The sequence below is a fragment of the Callorhinus ursinus genome, unplaced genomic scaffold (assembly GCF_003265705.2).
Source record: "Callorhinus ursinus isolate GAN/ISIS: 27379988/994484 unplaced genomic scaffold, GSC_fseal_2.0 scaffold50, whole genome shotgun sequence".
Lineage (NCBI taxonomy): Eukaryota > Metazoa > Chordata > Mammalia > Carnivora > Otariidae > Callorhinus > Callorhinus ursinus.
In genome coordinates, this window is record NW_027397112.1 from 10544780 (window position 1) to 10569433 (window position 24654).

Here is a 24654-nt window from a genome sequence, read left to right on the forward strand (position 1 = left end):
GCAACATATGAGGCCTTCAGAAAGAGGGGCACAGAGTTGCCCAGAGTCAGCGATGATACAGACCAGAGAGAGAATTCAGAGTATACGTCAGTCAAAAATCATTTGCCGAGGGTCACGGGCTTAGGTGCTTTGAGCCTCCCTAAGGGGACTCTTCAGTCCCTGCTCCTCACTTCCAGCAGGATGGCACCAGAATAGCCCAAAGCTGACAAAGAGCGGGCCTCAGCCACAGAGGTGAACAGCTCCCCACCCCAGCGCTTTGCAGTAAACGTGCTGTCACTCCACTGGGATGATTTTCTATAAGCGACTCCTTGTTGTCACCCCGATTCCAAACCAGCAGGGGCAGGACCAGGACCATATGCCCTTCCCCCAAGGTCTCAAAATCCCCACCTCAAGAAGTTCTTCCTGCTGTCTAGCTTGAATTCTTCCAGATACAGTTTAAACCAAACAGCCTGTGAGTTATATGGCAGAGTTTTAAAGCTTCTAAATTAGTAACCCATACTTGAAAATAGGGACATTTAATCAAAGTACAATTTCTTTTTTTTTTTAAGTTGCTAAGAGAATGATCTTTTTTTTAAGTACTCTCCACACCCAATGTGGAGCTCAAACTCCCAACCCCAAGATCAAAAGTCCCATGCTCTACAGACTGAGCCAGCCAGGTACCTCTGAAGTATATAGTCTCTGGTTTATCTTGAGAAGTTGGAATGATCTGGCCAGGCTGGGTCCATGCTTCCATAAGAAGCCACCATTGGCTGGGGTCTCCCCAGTGCCACTCCTGTGTGGACATTAGGTGACATGCTTCTGGTTTGGGCTCTTTGCACCTTGTCCCTGAGGGTACCAAGCAATCTGTTGTCACCCACTTACCTAAACAATCACGAACCCCTTCAGATTTCCCTCCAAGCCCTGTGACCCCAGACCAGGCACTGTGCTTTCTCCAGGGAAGCCTGCCCAGAGCGTGCTATTAAGGAAGGAAGGGCTGCGGTGTCCTGCACACTCAGCGGCTGGTGAGCATCAAGAAGTAAGCAGTCTCCATGCTCTGACCCAGTTTGTCTCGTAGGACACACTCCCAAAATGGCTGCCAGGGCATTCGGAGAAGAGGATTTTCCTGCAAGGGATACTGATGGCCTGTGTCAGAGGAGAAAACTTCCCACCGCCTGTTCCGTGCTGGTTCTCATCGACTGAGACACACTACAAATGTGTGCCCAAGTCTACAGGGAGGAGCAGAGAAAGGTTCTTGTCCCAGTTCTTTTCATTGTAAATCCTGCTACAAGGACAACGTAAGGGAAATGATCCTATGTTTTAAAAGTCTGGGGAGGGGAGGAAAGAGTAAACTTTGCAATCAGATTTTCCCACATTCACAGTTATCGCTTATTAACCATTAATGGCTTGTTCATCATGCTATAGAACAATTGTGCAAAGATGCATGCATTTACCACATGCTGGGCTTTTTGATATTCATTATGAATTTAATTATTATTAAGTACCCACAATGTGCCAGGCAAATGAGGGGCAGACGGGCTGAAGGCTCCATATCTCCAGCCAGCTGTCGTTGTAACTGCTCAGCTCTGCTGCTAGCATTCCCAGGCCCTGCAGCTGGAGCCTGCAGAGCCCCCCCGCCCCCGCTGTCTTGGGACTTCAGATGTGTCCCCTGTGGGTTAGTGGGTGACTGGGGAGGGGAGGGTGTGTGTGTGTGTGTGTGTGTGTGTGTGGATTCCAGGCACTAGGAGGCATTTGCAGGTGGCAGGGCCTGGGCAGCCACCCCATACCTTGCCAGAGCCTTCCAGTCTGGTGTCCCTGAAGGACAGAGATGGGTCAAGGGGCAGAGCTGAGCCCCTGCAATCAGGCACGGTGTTGAAGAGCCAGGCAGGAGGTCCACAGCTTGGGGAAAGGAGGCCCCTCGAGGCCGTGACGCTCAGGCTGGAGTGTCTTCCAGGCCAAGGATGAGGAGAGGACTGCTGCACTGCTGAGTGTGGTCCTTAAGGGCTAAGGGACTGTAGGAAGGCTACCTAGCCACCCTGAGTCTCAGTTTCCCCAGGTGAAAAGATGGATAGAATTGCAAATTCAATGGGGCAATGTAGTGATGAAATGAGGTGAATCAGGAAGATGAGATGAACCAGGCTAACCCGTTAGCCATTACCATTTTTGTTTTGTTGTTATTGTCAACTCCAGCCAGGCAGCTGCTCAATAGGAGGAGAGCAGAGGAGTTGGGGGAAAGCCCAATCCATCTTCCGAAACAAACAAAAACAAAAACACAAAAGGGACCTGAGGCCTTGGATCTGTATAAAGCATGTGCACTTACAGGTGAATTACAGGTGCATACAGAGCCCAGGAAAAACACTTCCAGTACTTACATTCTCCACCTACAGCTCACCTGGAAGGTTCCCTATGGCTGCCAGGTGCCCAGGCTAGCCCACAAAGGCCTAGCAACAGAGCTCATGTCTCAGATAGACCTTAGTAGCTTTGAGCTGCCAGGCCCATCTTGAGCTCCCCGTGAATCCTTCTGAGCTGTGAGCCCACTGACCTCCACTAGAGCCCAGCAGCAGGGGAGGGAAGAAAAGAAACGTCAGCAAGGCGGAGTAAGTAGTCAGCTCTGGTTAGGAGCCCACAGGTTCCCACAAGCTCATTTGTGGGTGTGGCCACAGGAACTAACCTGAGCAGGGCTCTCTGCACAGGGTCTGAGGAAACCTCCAGGGTCCTCCGCAGGGTAGGGGCTCCCGCCTTGGCAGGGGTGAGGGTGCACTGGGAGGAGGGGGGGGGCGGGCGCCCTTTCCTCCAGTTCCTGGCGAGACCCGGCATGTTGGATGGGAGTGGAAACAATCCAACAGCTCGCCCAGGTGGAGGGGTGCGCGGCCAGGGCGAGGGGTGCGTGGCCAGGGAGAGGGGGGTGAGGTGGCAACAGACAGGGCAGGAGTGGTTAGTGTCCCTGGCAGCTGAGGGCCCGCAAAGACTCAAAAACGCCGGAAGGGTGGAAAATGGGGTTATGCAGATGAGTTTTTTCAGAATGGTATCTGTATTTTTTTCTGATTATAAAAGTAATTCATGCTGCGGTTGGAATTTTTGATAATGAGAATCCACTCATGTGTTACTAATAATAATAATAAGCTTTTAGCCACACACACACACACACACACAAAAGAAATACAGACCTATTGGATTTGGGAAAAAATGCAAATGCAGGTGGTAGAAAGTGAAAGTCCCTCTGTAACCCATCTTCAGTTCCACAGCCTGGCCTCCAAAAGCTTAATGACACAGGGGCATGTTTGCAGGGTGTCACAGTGGCGGTTCAGGAGTGTAACTAAGGGCTAGTCACTCGCGGTGCTCTGCCCTTTATATGAATCATTGCCACTCGTTAGCCACAGCCCTGAAAGGGAGGTGCTATTATTCCCCATTTTTCAGATGTGGGACCAGGCTCAGAGAGGTCAAACGACTTACCCAAGGTCACACAGCTGGGAGAGGGCAGCCTGGAGTCAACCCTGGTCTGCCCTCCTCCCAGGCGTGGACCCTTGCCACCACTTCTCATCCAGTAATTCAGAATGAGAGCGGGAAGAGGTGGGTAAACTGTGTCTCATATCCGTTTCTTGAGTAAGACATGGTAACCACAAATGATTCAAACAACACTTGGGGAAATTTTTTGAGCCACTAAGAACAGACCAGGCAGGTGCAAGGAGGGCTGACCTTCCAGGAGCCCCCATAGCTGCTTTCGTGCTAACGCGGGGTTTGGGGAAGGCAGACTTTGGAAATGAAAGGGAGGTGGCTCCAGGAGACAGCAATGGAGGAAATGGCCAAAGTGGACGGAAAAATGAATGAGCCCACTGCAGGCTCTCCTGGGACTCACCACACGGGTGGGCGGAACGGGCTGTGGGTTGTGCAGTTCTTGCTCACACCGCAAGGTGTCCACAGCTGGGACGTGCTTCATCTCCGTGGGCAAGAAAAACCTCATTAACCTAATGGATATTTTCCAGCAACAAATGTTGCTTCTGCATTTAAGCACACCCGAGGGGAAAGCTATTCCACTAGGGACCCCCAGGCATCCTCCAGGAATCGTGGATATGCTCTAGGAAAATTAGCAGGCGTTTTTAAGCAGGGTGTATGCTTCTCCTTTCAAAAGGAGCGAAGCCAATTCAGCCTGGCTGCTTTAACGAAAATCCCTTGACTGGCCAGGTGGGTCTGAGAGTCCCCCTCCAGCACCCCAGCCATTGCAGGGAGGCAAGGCGAGGCCTGGGACGGGATGTGCAGGAGGAGGAAGGAGACCTGTGCTAGCTTAGCTTTGCCATGAACTTGCTGTGTGACTCTGGGGAGGTCACTTTACCTCTCTGGGCTGTTACCTCATTGCTCGAGTGGCTCTGGCATCTGTTAAAATGCCAAACTCGTGGGCCTTAACACCTTGCACTGGCACCTCTGCGGATTTTTTCTCAGTATAACCTCAGAGAACAGGGGAGGTATGAGAGAAAGGAGGGTCCCTCGAGGAGGGAAAAAAGCAGGAAAGGGAAAGTGGTGATTCATTTTAAGGATGTCATACATTTGGGGGCAGCTCCCAACACTTTCCCCTTTCTCTGCTGGCACCTTCATTCTCCTCCACCTCAGTCCCCCCGTCAAATGGTTGACAGAGGCCGTGGGCCAGCGTCATGAGGGAACACTGGTGACTCGGTCAGGAAGGCAGCAGAGGAGGTCTGGGCTGTGGCTAGTTGGTGGGACCAGGTGGCCTCTGGGGCTTCTTCCACCTTCAAGGTTCTGGGAGTTCAGGGTCCTACAGGCCAAGCAGACTGAGCCAACAAACAGTGGGAGATGCCCCGGCCTGGGGGGGGGGGGGGGCAGGAAAATAACATTCTAGCCACGGCTGTGCCTGTCAGCCTCTCCGGAGAGCGCCAACAGGACAACACGGTAATTAAACCTGAAATGAGGCCCTCGGAGGACTGGCTGGAACGTCTCTGAGGACTGCTGTGTTGTATCTGAAAGAGACTAGAAGTGCCTTCTTGCGTCTCTGGGTGTGGGAAGTGTCCCCAGAGAGCAGGGTCTTGGGGCCACGTTCTATGTCCTTCAAGGAACGTGGGGGGGGGTTCCAGAGGAACTCCAGACAGGCCTTGGAGCACAGGGTGCAGTCTGCTCACAGAAGTTACTCCAGAAGAGACAGGCAGCGGGGCCAGGCGGACACAGGCCCGGGCCTCGAGGGCTGTGGGCAGAAAAGTCACCACTGCCTTGTCCCCACTGCTGAGGTGCTGGAACGGCAGCTTCTGTTTTTCTCCCCTTCCAAACAGGAAGTGCCCCCTAGCCTGCAGTGGGGGAATGAAATGAGGTCATTTGTGCGAAAACACTGAGAGAGAAAATAGTGTTGAAGCTGTTTCTGATATAAAAGGATTGGGCGTGAAGATCGTCAAGTGGCACATCGTCCGGTCTCCCCCCTCCCCAAGGAACTCACCCATGGGGGTCTCACTTGGAATGCAGGCTACCAGGCACTCCGGAGACCACCGTGGTGGCTTGTGGGGCTAGTTTGGGTTGTCACAAACAACGACAAGGCTTGGGTACTTAAAAAACACAGGGACCCACCTCCCCTTCTCCTCCTGCCCCCCCTCCACTTCCAAGGGAATACTCCAGAAGGTGCTCTCTGTATTCAATTACACTTTATATATGCTTCACACACACACACACACACACACACACACACACACTGCGTATACACGCTCCTGGTAAGCTGTATTCCTACAACTCATCTGGGAAGTCCTTCTGTCTAAGGCAGTGAAGTGCCCAGGCTAGCCCACAAAGACCTAGTTACAGAGCTTCTGTCTCTCTGAAATGAGAGGGTGAAGCCACCTCAGAACTTCTCCACCAGGGGTGTCATGCCTGTCAGCTTTGCCTCAGGGGCCTTTGAAAGAACCCTTCTTCCAGATATTTTCATCCTTCTAAGGAGAGCTAGGGCCTAAGCATATATATGAATTTAGCTTTAAAAACATATACATATGGGGGCACCTGGGTGGCTCAGTGGGTTAAGCTCTGCCTTTGGCTCAGGTCATGATTCCAGGGCCCTGGGATTGAACCCCAGATTGGGCTCCCTGCTGAGCAGGGAGCCTGCTTCTCCCTCTGCCTCTCTCTCTCAAATAAATAAATCGTTTTTAAAAATTTTTTTAAAAATTAAAAACATGTACACGATTAAAAAAATCAATAGTAGAGTACAGAGTGACAATGACATGTCCTGCCCGCACCCATGATTCCTCTCTCCCAGAGGCTACCATCAAAATCTGATTTTCATCTTTCCTTCAGATTGGGCTCCATATACACGGCCTCATTCACAGGCATTCTCCCTCTTTTTGTACAAGTGGGAACACATGGTAGTCCCCTTGTTCCTCGCTTAGCGTGTCTGAGGGAGTGTCAACAGCAGTGCATTTTGGGGGGGGCCCACTTTAGTCAACCAGTTTCATAGCAATTATTTCCAGACTTCTGTGTAACAGACGACTCCCCAGTGAATCCCCATACAGATTGCCCTTGCTTGCATAGGAAGAATCTCTGCCACCTGGGCCACCAACAGCGGCATCCTGCAGTGATTTATCAGCAGTCTTTTAGAATCAGCAAGCTTGAGCATCTTTTCAGTCCCCACTGAAAACTTTGGCTTTTTTTCCTGTAAACCACCCTTTTTTTCCTCTTTTCCCAGGCATGGGTATTTTGGTAAAGCCTCTGGGGCAATCCTGGAGTGTCCCAGGACTCCCTGCGTGTTCTGGATGACCCAAGGTCCCTGAAAGCGCTAACACCATGGATTCTGTGAGCATCTTTAAAAGCCCGAGAGTCCAGGGACCGCCCAGCTTCTACGTGGGCCCCACCACCCCTCAGTGGAAGGGCGCAAGCTTCCCCAGGGGCAGCTCTGGTATTAGAAATGTGGAATCACCCAAACTCGGTGATTGGCAATATTTCGTGTGATTTATCTCGCAGGGTTTGTCATGGATGGGATCCGTTAATGCCCAACTCCTCCACCCTTACACAGAGCTTCTGTTTTATAGGAAGTGCTCAAGTGACTGTTGAAAGAATAAATCATTAACACCTGTCTAATTGCCCCCCTCTTTTGTCCAGAGGGTAGATAGTACAGTTCAAATGGGTTCAGTGGAACTGTGCTTACAAAGACTCCTAGTGTAAGGAAGTCTACTTCCTGACAGCCTCAATCAGCTTTCTTGCAAATTTCTAAAGCCCCTTTCTTTGGCCCTGGCAATCAGGGTTGCCAGTTAAAATACAAGGCGCCCAGTTAAATCTGAATTTCAGATAAACAACAACTGTTTTAGTGTAAGTATGTCCCAAAGACTGCATGGGACATACTTAGAGTGATAGTTTCCCGTGGCCACTGTAACAAATTACAAACTGAGTTAAAACAACAGATATTTATTTTGTCATAGTTCTGGAGGCCAGAAGTCCAAAATCAGATCACTGGGCCAAAATCATGGTGTTGGCAAGGTCTCGCTCACTCCCGCCGGAAGTTCTAGAAGAAAATCCTTTGTTTGCCTCTTCCAACTTCTGGTGGCTGCTGGACTCCACGTCACTCCACGTCACTCCAACCTGTGCCCTCTGTCATCAGTCACAGGGTCTTCTAATCTCTCTCTGCCTCCCTCTTGTAAGGACACAAGTGACTGCATTTATCACCTGCCCAGATAATACAGGATAATCTCATCTCACGATGCTTCAGTTGAATGACATTTGCAAAGATCCTTTTTCTAAATAAGGTCATATTCACAGGTTCTGGGGATTAGGAGCTGATATCTTTGGGGGGCATTTTGCTGCCTATCACACTTACACTAAAAAAGAAAATTGTTGTTTATCTGAAATTGAAATTTAACCAGGCATCCAGGAGTTTAATTTGCTAATTCTGACAGCCTTCCCTGGGCCTGAGTTTCTCCTGAGATGGCAGGGACTTAAGCAGTTTGTCTTACCTGCTCATCACTCCTCCTAGAATGAGCTTGGGGACCAGACCCAATCCTGCTCATCAAAATCTTTTGTCTTTGAAGTAGGGCTCATGATTTATGGTGGCATTCCGGTTTTCAGGAGAATCTAAAGGCTTAAACTAATACGAAGTCTTAGCTTTTGAAAAGATTCTGGCAAATGATGCACGCATTTCTACTTTTAACACTCAAAACTCCAAATGCTGACCTACACTCCTCCCCACTTCAGGTCTTTATATGAAAGCATTAAGAGAAAATATAGCCTTGGATTTGTTTTCTTTGTTGTTGTTTTAAAGATTTTATTTATTTATTTGAGAGAGAGTAGGGGGAGGGGGAAAGGGAGAGAGAGAATTTCAAGCAGACTCCTGGCTGAGCACAGAGCCTAATACGGGGCTTGATCCCATGACTCCTGAGATCACGACCTGAGCTGAAACCAAGAGTCAGACGCCCAACTGACTGAGCCACCCAGGCACCCCTGTTGTTGTTTTTAAAGACTTTATTTTTAAGTAATCTCTACGCCCAACTTCGATCTTGAACTCAAAATTCCAAAGTCAAGAGTTGCACACTCCTGGGTTAAATGGGTGATGAGTATTAAGGAGGGCACTTGTGAAGAGCACTGGGTGTTGTATGAATCACTAAATTCTACACCTGAAACTAACATTACACTATGTTAACTAACTGGAATTTATTTTTTAGTTTTTTTAGATTTACTTATTTGTTTTGGAGAAAGCGAGCACGAGTGGGTGGGGCAGAGGGAGAGAGAACCTGAAGCAGGCTCCTTGCTGAGCGTGGAGCCCAAGATGGGGCTTGATCTCATGACCCTGAGATCACAACCTGAGCAGAACACAACCAAGAGTCTGATGCTCAACTGACTGTGCTACCCAGGCGCCCCAACTAATTTAAATAAAAACTTGAAACTACAAAAAAAAAAAAGTTGCATGCTCCACCAACTGCGCCAACCAGGTGCCCCAGAACTGTATTTGATATAAAAGGACTGGGTATTAAAATCATAAAGTGGGAGGTGCTTGGGTGGCTCAGTCAGTTAAACGTCCGACTCTTGGGGCACCTGGGTGGCTCAGTCGTTAAGCGTCTGCCTTCGGCTCAGGTCATGATCCCAGGGTCCGGGGATCGAGCCCCACATCGGTTTCCCTGCTCCGCAGGAAGCCTGCTTCTCCCTCTCTCACTCCCCCTGCTTGTGTCCCCTCTCTCGCTGTGTCTCTCTGTCAAATAAATGAATAAAAAATCTTATAAAAAAATAGCCCGACTCTTGATTTTGGCTCTGGATATGATCTTGGGGTCATGACATCGAGGCCCACATCGGGCTCCACACTGGGTGTGTAGCCTGCTTACAATTCTCTCTCCCTCTGCCCCTCCCCCCTAACTCACTCGAACACACTCTCTCTCTCAAAATAAAAAATAAATGATCATAAAGTGGCATGTCACCCACAAATATACAGGTTACACACCTATTACCCTTTCAGTTCTCAAGTCTCTTTAAGAAAGGCCTTAAGTTTCGATCAGTATTGAATTCACGCAGTCATCCATCTATCCAATCTTTAAAGAATTATCAAGCATTTATTCTGTGCCGTGTGCTGTGCCAGGCACTGAGGATACAAAGAGGAGCCGAACATTGCCCAACAGATGGAGGTGTTCGGGAGCCTGGCGCCCCGGGGAAGCCCCAACAGTGGAATCGGACAAAATTGTGGAAATTAAACACAAGATAATGGGCCCTAGTGATGTGAAAGCACAAAGTGTTAATCAATTTGCTTTAAAATAGTCGTATAGAGAAAAACCCAATTAATTTGCTAATTATCTTTAAATTCTAGCAACCGTTTTTAGCTGTTAATTAAGGAAAAAATAACTTGTATTACAAGATGTGTTACTTAGTGGGGTCTGCTTTAACACGATAGAGGTTTCTTCCTCTCCCCGTGTCTCCCGGATCCCTGGAAATGTGGGTGATGGCAGCAAAGCAAATCATCAGGGCAAGTCCAGCGGTTCAGCCCAGAGGGGGGCTGCTTGGACTCCGTGATTTCTGCCTTCACCTGCAGTGCCACTCCCTCCCCATTCCTAGGGTACAGGGAGCATTTCAGGGGGCACAAATTATGCCCACACCCTAAACACATCTTATGCTGAATAGACTTTTAAGAAGAAAAAGCAATCTCTTCATTTAATAATCATAAAGCTAAAATTCCAGGTCACTGACATATATATATTTAAGAAAAAAAATCAAAAGCTTTTTTTTTTTTTTATCCTGGGGCAGGGTGTGGGAAGCAGTGAGGTCTCCTCTCCCCTACCCTCTACTCAGGCACAGGCCTTTTAACAAGTAGTAAGATCCCTCAGGCTAAAGCAATGACTGGAGATCCAAGGATGGAAAAGCCAGGGTGAGGCCTGCTCTTTTTTTTTTTTAAAGATTTTATTTATTTATTTGAGAGAGAGAGAGAGACAGCGAAAGAGGGAACACAAGCAGGGGGAGTGGGAGAGGGAGAAGCAGGCTTCCCGTGGAGCAGGGAGCCCGATATGGGGCTCGATCCCAGGACCCTGGGATCATGACCTGAACCGAAGGCAGACACTTAATGACTCAGCCACCCAGGCACCCGAGGCCTGCTCTTGAGAAGCAGCAGTTCTGGGTTCAAATCCCAGGTCGGTCTAAAACTAGCCATGTGATTTTGAGGTGCCACTTAACTTTCCTGAACCCCACTTAACCTCCCTGAACCTCAGTTTCACGATCTGGAAAAGGGAAAAGAATTTTTACAGGCTCACATCAAGAACTAAATGAGATCATATAAACTGTAAAGTACTATCTGCTTGTTAGCAATTCGGGGAAAGAGGAGACCCCCCCTAGCACCCCGACATCACACCATGTAGGCCACCCAAATGTGAGCCCTGCCCCATGCCTGGTGTTAAAAATGTTCCCTTATGACTCCCCTCTCCCAAATATCTAAATAAGAATGTTAAAATAAATCAGCTTTTTAAATGAGACTGACCATTCCCTAATTAGTCCAAATTAGAACAATATTAGTATGTCCAGAAAGCCAGGTCATCCCAAATGTTCTCCTCAAACTTGGGCCCACTGGGGACAGGGTCTGTTCTACTAGAAGGGAGCAATCCCAGGAGCCTCAGTCATTAAGTGCCAGTGACGTAGGGTCTGGTGCCTATAATGTGGCCCTAACCTTTGATGATGAATGAGCTCCCTGCACCCAGAGGCCCAGATGTGGCCAGCATGCCCTGGCCGGTCCAATGGCCAAAAGAGCTGCCCTCTGCCTAGCGTTCCCATGCTCCTAACTTTGCATCCAGCGCTTTGTGCAAAGGGGTCAGCACCCTACAGCTCCCACCCAGATCCACGAGAGCTAAGCAGGCCTGTGCTCAGTGCCGAGACCAACAGCATTCCTCCAGGTGGCCCCATCTTTCAGTTTGGGGTGCTTTTAAGAATTTTCCTGAAGAACTACTCACACTACTCACACCCTAAATACAATTTATTATTATGAATACCATGAAATGATCACAGTTCTCCCCCCACCCCAGAAAAACCCAAGAAAACAAACTAGGATGGGGATCTCACATATGGTATATAGTTTACTTTAGAGCTAAGTGGATTAAAAAAAAAAAGTTGGGAAGGAGGGAGGCAAGAACAGAACTGAGAAATGGCTCTTGTTTTCTTTAGATGCAAGGGTGGCTGTGGAAATGCATTTCAGTATCATAAAAGTGCCTGTTGAGGTTGCAATTCTAAATATGCACTATGTGTGACCCCCAACCCTATCCGTGTTAGCCTCCTTTCTCTGCTCCCCATCATCCCCCCTTTACCTAGTCCTAGAGGTGAATGGCGGTGGTGTAGACACAGGGGAAATAAAGTGGATTGTCAAGTGAGGGGGATCAGACAGTGCACCAGGAGGCTGTATGATGCCACCCAGCCCCTCCCTCCCTCCCACTGTGACCCTTTTTCCCAAGAGCAGACAGGGAAACGCCCACTTTGAATTAAATTTCTCCCTGTAGACACTGCCTGGGAACCTGAATGTCATCTCCCCTGAGTTTAGACACCCAGGCCCCTCCTGGCCACCTTTCCCAGCCTTCGGTCACACATAAACCCTCCACAGAAGTGTGGCAGGTGTGGACATTTTTCATGCTTTGTGTAAACTGGAAGAAAAATGAGCTTCTCTATTGGATAAGTGTCGACCTGCCCACGACACTAAATTTGGTTCTGCTGTCCCCGGCGACATGAAGCCACAGCCCAGTTTAGAGGCTAGCTTTCGGTTTAAAATACTTTCTCCAGTCTCAGGTTGCATATGACCCATTCAGGGAGGCTGGAGGGCACAGCTTCTCTGGTCATTCGCACTAAAGACAGGTCTGTTGGCGTGGAGAGTGGACCGCGAGAGGAGGCATGGGAGGCATGGAGGCAGCAAGGCACAGGAATTGGGGAGAAGCATGATCTGGCTCCCGGGTGGTGAAGTCTCTGGGCCTCAGTCGGTTCCCCTGCAAAATGAGGATGATAATCTCTGCCTCGAGGGGGAGGGAGGGTTAAATGAGGCCATGTTTTTAGTAAAATAAATGCAACCGGCTAGTACCATTATTATCAGCATCTTCATACAACAAAATTAGTTGAGACCAATAGGGAGTATGTTAAGTCCATCTGAAGTAGGGCAGCCAGGCTGTTGGCAGGCTGGGGTTACACACGTGCCCTGACATACTACCCACCATCCACACGCAAGAGAGGCCCTCCACTCCCAGGACAAACACAGCTGGACGATAACCCAGCCCCAGCTCCATTCAAATTCTAAGTGCAAGCGCTTCAATTAATACACTTCGCCAAGCCTCTGGCCACCACACAGCCATCAGAATATCGTACCACCTAAGTCAACTCCAGCCTTTAATTTAATCACTATTGCCTTAATCGGTTCCCTTCCTGGGCTGAACACTGAGTAGCCAGAAGAGGCTGCCCCTGGGCATAATTAGAATAGGAGATTCTGTACCAAGTCCCTGTCTGATTAGGAAGAAACTGAAAACCCCTGCGAAAACGGAAAGGCTCCCAGGAAATGCCATCTGAGGGTCACGATACAGGTCAGGGAGGCCCTCGCCCCTCTCCGGAGAAGTCGGTGCCAGCAGGGGCAGGGGATCACCTGAGATTACGCTACAGGCACGACCACGCTCTGTCCTGTCCTGCGCTTTAGACGTCTTCTGTAAAGAAGGGAACCAACAAGACCAATACAGGCTGGACTGCAGCTGCCTGTCCATCCCTGCTGGGCACGGGCCCTGCTGATGGTTGCTCACCCCTGGGAACGAGCCTGCACCATCCTCCCACCAAGAGGGGAGCAGGGTGTCGGCAGCTGAATGATCTCGGGCATCGGGCTCCACTCAGCCCACGGAGACTTCAGATCTGGCGCCTGACTCTGTCTCCCTGTGGCATTTGTCTCCTGAGGAGCTCGAAGGCATTCTCATAGATGGTTTTATTTCAGTTCTGCAACTACCCAGTGCGAAGGGAGCCTGCATTATCATCCATTTGGGGGTGAGGGCATTGCACAATCCCCATTTTACAGATGGAAAAATGGAGGTACAGGAAATCTTCCACTTCGCCCCAGGTCTCTTAAGTTGGTAAACAGGAAAGGTTGCAATTAAATTCAGGGTTTGGCAAGCAAGCCCACGCAGTGGGTGACAACAGGCCCACAAAATGAGGCGATGCCTAGCTTCTGGAATTCAGTCTTGCCAGCAATAAATGATAAGATCTTTTTTTTTTTTTGGTTCTTTATCACTTGGCCCAGATTATTAACTTATAACATGAATCCTGCCAGTTAAAAAAATTTTTTCCCATGCATTTCCCATGAGACATCAAGCATCGGTTCATAATTATTTATAGCACTTCAGTGACACTGTAAGGGATTTATTTCCATGTATTTGGTCTTTATTAACACTCTGCAGGGGACAGAGTGCAGCCATTGCTCCCCGCAGGATTAAAGATGGAGGGACTTGAGATACAGGAGGCAGAACTGAACCTAGTGGAGGTGCCCAGCAGGCTGGTCACACAGGAATAACCCTGGGGAAAGATTAAATAGGGTTAAAGCAGGTTCAGGTGAGTTTGTGACTGATCACTCCATTATTCAAGCGGATTTAGGGATGTTCTTCGAAATCCTTCCTTTCTAAGCTGGGCTCACAGTGAGGCACAGGCAGAAGCTGCTGCACGTGGGTTGGGGCCAGTGTGGAATTTCCCTGTTCCTAGGGAAAAGACAAGACAGCATGTGGATGGCAGAAGGGCTGGGGACTCTTCCAAACAGCTATTCCTGGTGATTCTTGGCAAGGGGAGCTTTGAAAGGGACAGGTTCACACGAATTTATACCGCAATTATTACCAACTGAGCCACCCAGGCGCCCTATACCGCAATTATTACCGTACCCCAACACAGAAGATTATATACAAGTGTTTTACTCATGTATACAACCTTTGCTTGGCTTATTAACATACCTTGATTTAAATTCAGATGCATTACCAATACTAAAATTGAAAGCTGTCAGGTGTTCAGCAAACCTAATATAAAAAGTCTAGACCTACATCAAATAAGGGAGTAAATATTCACATTTAAATATATAATTATAATTATGGGGTGCCTGGGTGGCTCAGTCAGTTGGGCGTCTGATTCTTGGTTTCGGCTCGGGTCATGGTCTGGGGGTCCTGGGATGGAGCCCCATGTTGGGCTCTGCGCTCAGCAGGGATCTGCTTGAGATTCTCTCTTTCTCTCCCTCTGCCCTGCCTCCCCCTCCCACACGTGTGCTCTCTCTCCAATAAAATAAATAAATATTTAAAAAATATATATAATTATAATATTTATATGTACATATATTTTAAACCAAAGAGATTCTTTAAGTTGTAACTTTCCCTTGGGCGTTAAAGCATTTGGTTTTAGATTATTAATTATCCAATAAGCCTCTTTTTGAGGGCTAGGCTGTGGGAGGGGGCATGAGTTAAGACAATAGTTTGGTGCCAATATGACCTACAAATCAATGGCCGAACTGGATTTGGTCCAGGACAATTCCACTGACACATAATTTAGAACACTGGTTCTCATTCAGGTCCTTTACCCTGGCGGAGGGACACAGTTCCACAGTTCTATGAATTGGTCTTTCCCAGCCCTTCCTTCTTGGCATTATGTGTTGGCTGGAGATCACATGACAGCAATTATGCACCCAGGGGTCTTCTAATATCCTTGGCGTCCGGGGGAGGAGGGCACGAAGATGAAAGTGCATCCCTGGGTTTTTTACGCTACGACTGCAGACTAAGTCCGAAGACAACATCAGCCAGCCTTCCTGGGAAAACAGAAAACTGGGCCACAAATGGGTAGGCAAACTAGCAGCTGGGACCAGAGATAATTACGTCCCTCTGCCCTTAGATGCCAGATTGAGCAGGAGAGGGGGGAAGACCAAAGGAAGGGCCATGAATGGAACCTCCTTTCCAATGGCTTCAGATTTAATTCTACCTTGCTGATTCAAAATGGTTTTTAATAGTCGGACCTTTATCTAAAATCTCTTCACTAAGGAGGGTTAATATAGTAGATGAGATTTATATTTATTTTGGGTCTTATAGGAAGAATTTTGTAACACCCCCTTAACCTGGGATTTTATGTGAATGAATTCAAAGTGCTGAGCTCATCCTGGAAGGCAGGCAAGAGATGGGGCAGGCGGGGAAGTTGACTGCCCACAATTCACTTAATACCAAAGTCTCCACAGTGGGCCCTGTCCCAGCTGACACCATGTAAGAAACAGAAAGGAAGGACTGTAAATATTCAAGGCTGGGTCCAAAGGACCCGATGTCCACAGCCAAGGCCTCCTCCTACCACAGCCAACCTTCTAGGCCCGTCACACTTGTTACCATAATCACATAATTTAAATAAGATGCAAGTCGATGAGATTCGAGTGCAAAATGAAAGGCAAACTCTTAAAATCATTAATTGGTTTTAGGAAAATGTAGTTGAACACTTTGGAAAGACTTCATAAAAGTGAGTAATTTTTTTTTACTGTCAAACAAGATATTAAAGACTGTGAACGAAACAGTAAAACTCTAGAGAGATTCTGCATTCAGATTACTCTGTAGCGTAAGTCCTTTTTCCAAGGAGCTAAAATCTGAATTCCTAAACAATGTATTATGAGTGTGGCTTAGGTAAAAAAGACAAGAAACTCCAACCAACTGATCCAAACACCAGGAGTATCATTTCATAACGATTTTTCTGATTTAATGACTTTTTAAAAACTAACATAGTATGACCCTCAGTCTTCATTTCATAGATAAGAAGGCTTCTTAAACCAAATTTAGTAATTCAGATATGAGCATGCTCATGGGATGCTTGGAGTTTCCTGGATTCAGAACATGTCGAGTTTGTTTTATTTAACATTTTCTGCTTGACTCTTCTCTTGACCATGAAGCCCGCTTGCCAGTTTACCAACTTCAACAGCCTGCTTAATTATTTCATTTGTAAATCCTCTCCTCCACTGCCTTCCATTACTTTCCCAATTCCATCTGTGCTTGCTTTTTATTTTTTAAAGATTTTATTTATTTATTTGACAGAGAGAGACACAGCGAGAGAGGAAACACAAGCAGGGGGAGTGGGAGAGGGAGAAGCAGGCTTCCCACTGAGCTAGGAGCCCGATGTGGGGCTCAATCTCAGGACCCTGGGATCATGACCTGAGCTGAAAGGAGTCGCTTAACGACTGAGCCACCCAGGCGCCCCTGTGCCCACTTTTTATTCAGTGAGTAAGCTAGTAAGAGCTCTGAACCCAACACGCTAGCTAAGCCGGGTCACCATTCCCAGGATGGTGGGAGGGCGCGGTTCAGCTCCGGCTGGTGTGGAGAGCACAGTCTATTCCTGGCGTGGAGCAGATTTCAGGAAGGAAGAGGAGAGAAGCGGAGACAACAGAAATAAGTTACTCTGCCTGCTTGTGGCAAGAACTCTGTCTGTACATTTAAACATGGGTGTGTGGGATTTTCGGGGGACCGGGCAGCTGCCCACTTCTATCTTGATCTTTAGTCAGTGCAACAATTTATCTGTTACAAGTGTATCCATCACCAGGGTCAGTAGATGCCTTTGCACATTCATCACAAGTGTTGATCCAGAGGCTGCTGCCCTTGAGACCATTCACTAAGAAATTTACCATGTGCCATGCCCTGGGCTAAGCGCTGCATCCCCTCCTTACCCCCTTTAAACACCACAGCAACCAGGGAGATAGGTACTGCCATACCCCAAGGTGAAGACAACAACACACTCCCCAAGAGGCTAAACAACACAGCTTGGGTCCCACAGACACTCCACTCCCTGGATTTGCACCCAGGAGGTGGGATCAGAGTCCACACCCTTAACCACTAGCCAAACCTAATACCTCTACCTGCAAGACACTGCCCTGCACAGAGGGCCTGTCGAGGAAGAAACAGTGTCTGCCTTCAAGATGCTCAGTAACCGTCCTTGAATAGCTGAGGCACAGAATACATTTTGGGCGGATTCATTCAATAGTGCCCCTGATTGGAGCAAGTACAGAGCCCACTGAAATGCCAATGCAGCAAAAAACAAATTCAGATAATCCACCTGGAAGTCATTCAAGTTTGTATTTTGGGGAAGCTGGTTTTAGCTGCACATCTGCAGAATGTCTCCTAATCAGAGAACCCAGAAAGTTCAGAAACCATCCCAAGATGGTCTTACACTGCTTGCCCACACTCAGGCCAAGGCCATCTGTGCAGGAAAGGAACCTGGCCAAGGTGGCGGGGGCATGGTGCCTAGAGACAGGAAAACATGGTTGGACAGTAACCCCTTTGGTGAGGTAATAGGGGTGAGACCGGTGTGTATGGTGTATGTCTGATGGCCCACATAGGGTCGGCTGCAGAATGACAGTGGCCTCCGATCTTCCCCCAGGTGGAGTGGCAGTGTGTCGTGGGGTCGAAGGATTCCAGGCAGTTCCTCTGTGCCACAGCATAAAGGAATACTTACTGCAGAGACTGGGCCCCAAGAAGTAAGAAAAGCCTCCAGGCCCACCTTTGCCAAGGGAGCCCTGAGATTCCTGCATGAGGCCCTTCCCATGTCCACCCAAATCAACTCAGCCACAGGCTCAGAGCTGGTCCCACTGGCCGGTGCCAAAACTTTGATCCCTCTGAGGGCACTGTCCACTGTCCATAGATGAGTATCTGCTGTCCCTAAAACTTCACCGATTTGACCGTGACCATAGCTGAGTCTATGTCATGATCCCCCAATCTTGATTTCTAGCCTTCTCTGAGCCAATCAGAACCAGCTGTTCCTTTGTATGACAGAACGGTCTTGAAAACCTGGGTCTGGGGGAAGAGGTTTAAGGTCCCTGAGATATTTTCTCTTTGTTTTATAAACAGAGACACAGAGGTTGAGTTAAATCCTTTGCTCCATGTGTCAAGGCTAGATCAGAAATTATGAGCTTTAGGTTGTGCTCCAATTGCAGACTCTTTCAAAAGTTCATTTTGTGAGTCAGTGGCTTTGGAGTTTGAATCTTCCACTGGGTCAATGTTACAGATCATGCTTGGGTTCCCAGGCTAGCCCACAAAGACCTATTAAAGCCACAAGTAGCTGAGAAGGGGAGGGAGCTAGGGTCAGACTTCCAGCTCTACCCCTCACTGGTTGTGTGACCTGTAGTGAGTTACTAAACCTCTCTGTACTTCAGTTTCTCCATACGTAACAGAGATAATAACAGCACCTGCTACCAAAGGGGGCTGTTGGGAGGATGAAATGAGATAATTTCTGGGGAGCACTTAGAACAGTGCCTCCTAAAATACACTCCCTAAACATAAGTGCCATTATGATAGGAATGCCAAAGTAACAATGTTTCTATAGCAGGGCCTCTGACCCTGGCATGAGCGACATTTGGGGCTGGATATTCTTTGATGTGGGGGACTGTCCTGTGCATTGCAGGAGGTTTGGCAGCATCTCTGGCTTCTACCAACTAGGTGCCTGTTGCACCTACCCCAGTTGTGAAAAACTGGCTCAGCTGGTTAAACATCTGCCTTCGGCTCAGGTCATGATCTCAGGGTCCTGGGATTGAGCCCCATGTTGGGCTCCCTGCTCAGCTCAGCGGGGAGTCTGCTTCTCCCTCTCCCTCTGCCTGCATCTCTCCCTGCTTGTGTTATCTCTCTCTCTCTCTGTGTCAAATATATCAATAAAAACTTAAAAAAAAAAAAAGCATCTCTAGACATCTCAATGGCCCTGGGGACTGAACACCACTGTTTTAGAGGAAAACAGCCAGAGTCCCAGCTGGAATATTGGGGTCCTCTCCCGGAAGCAGCCCAGCTGGTCAGGCAGCAGTCTTCTCTTCCCCTCACCTGCTCAGGTGTGCCCCTCCATGTCAGGGCTCCTGCAAATCACCATGGAAGCAGCAAGGGTGGCAAGTTAGGAGCGATTAATCAAGTGTATATTTCTGGGGATGTGGAGGGATTGAGGGGCAGTTTTTAAAGTGGGATAATGAAAAATGCAGGGCAGGAGGAAGGGGAAGGGGCAGAAACAAATGGGGTTTCCCACCCCATCTTTCTGACCTCTGGCACCAGGAGAACCTACAGTCCCAGAGATGGCAGGGCAGGGTCTTCTTTCCCCTGGGGTATTGTGTGCTTTCTTCCCACCCTCTCTCCTGAACTCTTCTGGCCAACCAGGGTGGGGTGAGCAGTGGGGACCGGGCTCTGGGGCCAAGGAGTGCTGTACCGGGAAGGGAGAAGGCTCGGAAGCAGAGGAGGGAGGGTGTGGAGGTGTACCAAGGGGCACAGGCCGCTTTCTGGGTGCCAGTTGGACACTGATAGGGGACAAACTGGGCTGGATTTGTCCCCAAACCCTCCTGATGCCATGACCTTGAATATAGCCCCCCCATTCTGTTTTCTTTTTGCCACCTTTTTGACCTGCATTTTCCCATTTTACCCACTTATTTGTATACCTAGCACTGTTTTAAGCCTCTGGGGGTGTTTTTATTTGTTTCTGAGTGATTCTTTTTCAAGGTGGGAGTAAGGAGAATACTATCTAGTTGGAAAACTATCACGTGTTTAACTAGAAAATTAATATATGTTCATATACAGCTGTGGAGCCACTCAAACCATATTCGTATACATAAATGCTGAGGGAAGTTGTAATAAAACACAACTTTTAAAAAATTTTCAACAAATGGGCTTCATGAACTGATGTTAAAAGGGCAGAAAGAAAATTCAGCCTAAACAAAGGGCACCACAATCCTATTACATCTTCAGGAGGGCACTGCCCTCCAAGGGCATGTGGGTCAAAGCGCCTATTCAATAGAAGGGGCTCTTTCCCCAACTGGAGTATATCTGACCCTTTCTCAGTCAAACTGATTCTAAGTTTTCTTTCAATTTGTGGGAATAATCCATTTCTTTTGTTCCTGTCAGGGATGCTGAGCCTGATACCTGAAACCAGTTCAAAGCCACGCCCTTCCACCAAGGGCAGGTGCAGAGGAGGTCTGTGTGGGGCAGGCACATACAGACACGGACTGTCACTCGTCCAAACCCAGCAAAGCCAACAAAACTCTCCCACAAACTATCCAAAGGCAATCCCAAGAGCCAAGCCTGGTTATTGCAGTAAACACAAGCTGTTTCAGAAGCAACTGCTGGTCAAGAAATTGATTAGCTTCAGGAGTCACTCGAGACCAGCTACTGGGATGGAGTGGGATGGGGTGGTAATTCATTTATTGTTTAGAGGAAGGGTTTGGAGATGGAGGAATAGATAAGTGATTCTTATCTAGCAAACCTAAGCAGCATCATAAAATGCAAAATAATACCTTCATTAATTTTGGTAGGAAAGACATTTCTTTTTCTGCTGTAGGACAGGTCAGTTGGAGGGGTAAGGGACCAAAAAGCCATCCTGCCGAACCTGAGCACACAGGAGAAGTGGCCTGGAGAGCCAGGCCCCGCAGTTGCTCTCCCAGGTTCCATCATCGATCCCAACTCAGCCCAGCTGGAGACCGGGCCGGGAGGTTCCTGGGTGCCAGAGGCCAAGTGGGGTCGTAAATGAGCTCCCGCCTGATGGGGATCGGGGACAGGAATCGATGGCCCTCGGATCCGTGCCCGGACATTTCCCGTCGGAGCATGGGCGCAAATGCTGCATCCCTCGAGATCCCGGGAGGGGGAGGGGGGAAGCCGTTTAGTTCAAGCGCGCGGAGAGCTGGGATGGTGTTTCCAAATCCGCGCACGAAGATCCATCCCCTGGCGCCCGGGATGCCGACCGAGAGACCCACCAAAGCGCCAACACATTTCAAAATGGAGCAAAATCGCGGACGTCTGGACTGCGCTTTGTTTCCGGCATTGAGCTAAATGTGCTCGCTCCCGCCACGCTCCCTTTCCCCTCATCGACAGGAGGTGACCCCTCCGCCCTCGGTCCGCCCCGGGCAGCCGTGGCCGCGGGCTACCGGTTCTCAGGGCCGCTCCGAGACCCTCGCTCTGTCTGGAACCTGAATTCCGCGCCCAGTTCTAGGGTGGAGGGAGTGGAGAGGGGCGAGCGGAGAAGATGCTCGAAGCGATCCTTGAGCCTCTCCTGCACCCCACCCTTGGCGGACTCAACTCTTCAGGGAGGCCCCACACTACCCGGGCTCCGACCTCCGACGCTACAGTCGGGAAGGTTCGGCCTGGCCTCTGGCGGGCTCTCGACCCCGAGCCGGATCATTCCCTGGACATTCGGATCAATCTGTGCGGCTCGCGTGCATGATTCGGTTCCAGAGATGTTCATCCCTCTCGGAACTGCGCCCCCGCATCAGTCTGCAGCGATAGAATTAACCAGAAAACCTCGCGGACCCGGCTCATCGCAGGAGGGCGAGGCTCGGACTCCTTTGCCAGGGGTCCATGCCCCCCTTCCCCGCTCTCGGCCCCGTTCCAAGGGAGGTGGTGTACTCGGGCTTTCAAGTTAAAATCTTGTACGTTTCCAAAATAATATTCGGCCACAATAATAAGAATACACGAGGGACGCTGATCTGGGTGGCTGAGGCCGCCGGACGCCCATTATGAAGAGTCACCCGCTCAGGGTTGAGGTGAGGGGGTCTCCCTCCAGCGGCCTGGTAAAGACTGAGGGGCCGCGGCCTCGCCTGCCCCTAGGGTTCTCAATCTTGGCTGGGAAGGGGCAGGGCAACGCCCCGAGGTCAGTTCTTGGGACGCGTGTGGTTTCCATAGCAACATCCCCTCCGCGCCCCCCACCCCGGTCATCTCAGGAAAAATGGGTGTGGCCCGAAGCACAGGAGGAACCCTCTTGCCCCCTTACATTCTCCTGCCCCGCGAAGCAACAGGGCATGAAGCGATGAGGGGCTCCGCCTGTGCGCTGTCCCCGCCACCTCCCAGGGGTCGCTGGTGACCCTTGGTGGGCAGCCCGTGGGAGGTGGTCCCCAGGCCTCTCGGGGTGTAGGGAGGGTCTTCCTCCCTCTGCGGCCACCCGCACAGCGCGCAGAGACCTTAAATCCCAGCCCTTCGGCCCCGCGGACTTTTCCTGGCGCGCCGCCCGGCTCCGGGAGGGGGTCGAGCGGGGTCACGCCCATTCCATCCGTGCCCCCAGGGCTGTGACCGGGGTTCCTTGACCCCAGCCAGCCCGAGATCTAACAGAGGGCTCGAAAATGAGGGGCGGAAAATAGGGGGAGGGGCGGGGGCCTAGGTTAAACCTCTCATAGATAAGAGCCAAAAAAACCAGGGCTGGCAGCGCAGATCACGTAAGCCCTACAAACAAAGCATCTAGCCCCCGAGAAAGATTCCGAGTGAACGCCCCCAGGGCTCAAGCCCACAGCAGCAAAATACCAAGATTTCAGCGTTGATTACTCCCCCCCGCCACACACACACTTAATTACAGTCCCCGCCCTGTCCTCCAAAGCCTAGCCACCCGGCTTGGCACGGTACAGTAAAGACGTGACACGCCGCAAAAAGATGGCACCTCGCGTTTGGAAGGGAAAAAAAAAGCAGGGGTGGGAGTGGGAGGAGGCAGAGCCTACCCTCCCCTTCCTTGCCCACCCGGGTCCACACCCACTGCCGCAGTGAGGGGCGAGCCTTGCGCGCCAGCCCTGCGCCTCCGGCAGGGAGCGCACACGCCGGACGCCAGGCGCAGAGCGCAGAGAAAGGGGCCCGCCCCGAAATGCACCTGCAGCCCCCGCGCCTGTCTGTGCGCGGCTGCGGCTGTGAGCGCCAGCGAGCGGGGATCCGCCGCTGCCGAGTCCTTCCACATTGCAAGGCCAGGTGACTCCAGCCTTTTCGTCTTTCGGAGCCTCAACATCGGTATCCGCGCACTACCTTCTCTCGGGCACGGCGCTGCTCGCGTCTCGGTGCCAGGCGCGCGCAGGGGGAAGGGCAACTAAAGTGACAGCGCCTGGACCCCTCCCCATCTCCTCGATTCCACTCCCAGCCCCCAAATGTCCCCTGTGGGTTTCTGAAGGAGGAAAACGGGGAGGGGGTGGGCCACCGCCTTAAATCAGGGGCAGTGAAAGCCCCACTGGAATTGCTGCCGGGGAGGTGTAGGGAGGGGCAGGCAGGGTTCATCTTTTCTAGAACCGGATCCATACCTTCCTGAAGGGCTTATGGCCAACCAAAGCAGAGAAATAGGATTACAGGTTCGGTTTCGGGGGTCGTCACTGGACACCCCCCAACACACACACATATAGACACACGCCCATTGCGGCAAAAGGTGACGATCGAGAGTGCACAGCAGCCCCTTCCCCCAGGTCACCGCCATCCGCGCCCCACCCTTCGGGCACAACCTCTGCCCGGGTCCGCGCGAAGCGGGTCTTTAAGGACACCCCCTAACACACACACACACACACGCGCGCGCGCGCGCGCGCGCGGATCCCTGCATGGGTGCCTTTCCAAGGCGCCCTAGTCCCAGCCCCGGAGCGCACAGGGCGCAGGGAGGGGCCCCAGCCGTTGCCCCCGACCTATGCTTACCTCATGAAACCCATCTCTGAGGCGGGGGACAAGGGGCGGCAGCCTGGGGGTGCAAGGGGGCGGACGAGGAGGCAGATTTAGGAACCTCGCGCTTACCTTATAGTCGACAGAGGGCGAGGACAGTAGAGGAAAGAGAGGAGAAAGTGGCTGTGGTGGCGGCGGCAGAAGGTGGGCGGCGGCGGCGGCGCGGCTGCTGGTGCGGGAGCTGGTGGGTGGCGGAGATTGCGAGCGCGTGCACCAGCGAGAGGGCGCGCTCCCGAGGCCGGCGGGCGGCGCAGGCGCGAGCAGCGGGAGCGCGAGCCTCCCCAAGGGAGGGGTGGGCAGCGAGGCCTTCGCGGACGTTTTCTCCTCCGGCCACTAGTGGGCGCGCGCGAGCACCCCACCACTCGGCCCGCCCCAGCCTCCTGGCTCCCTCCTTTCGACGCTTCCCTTCTCCTGACTCCCCTCCCTCGACACCTCGAGCCGCGGCGCTCGCCGCTACGCGCATGCGCGTTCCATGGAGCACGCGCACTTCAGGTCTCCTACCGTGGCTGGAGTCTTTGTCTTGTCTAAGAGGTCTCCGCCCTTGGGAGACAGGCTAGGTTGCGCGCCCTGGGTTTGGGAAGAAGCTGGTGCTCCGTCCCCCAGATCCGCTGCCCCTTTTCCTTATTGTCCCGGGGTGTTGTCCTATCTCGGAAAGGTCCTGGGCAGGTTTTCACATAGCTCCGCAGTCCGTCCACCCCGGAACTCGGGGCTTCCACTGGGCTCGCCCTGCTTACGGCTGGCCAGGCATCCTTAGCCCTTGAGTTTCCTGAAATGGTCTCCCTTGTTGGAGATTAGTTTCCCTGGGTCAGCTTCCTTTCCACCTGGTTTCTTTCCACCC

General features: G+C 50.7%; 1 protein-coding gene across 17 annotated transcripts in view; it reads right to left on the reverse strand.

Moving 5' to 3' along the window:
* Window positions 1-24052, reverse strand: part of MAPT (microtubule associated protein tau) — a 97846-nt gene extending 73794 nt beyond the window's left edge. For 5 of the 17 annotated variants that reach the window (XM_073883126.1, XM_073883125.1, XM_073883135.1 and 2 more), the window contains exon 1: window positions 23889-24049. The gene's annotated coding sequence lies outside the window, so the exon portion shown is untranslated. Of the gene's footprint in view, window positions 1-23888 lie in introns of all 17 variants that reach the window. The other 12 variants (XM_073883131.1, XM_073883128.1, XM_073883129.1 and 9 more) reach the window with 7 other exon arrangements.
* Window positions 24053-24654: the final 602 nt, after the last annotated feature.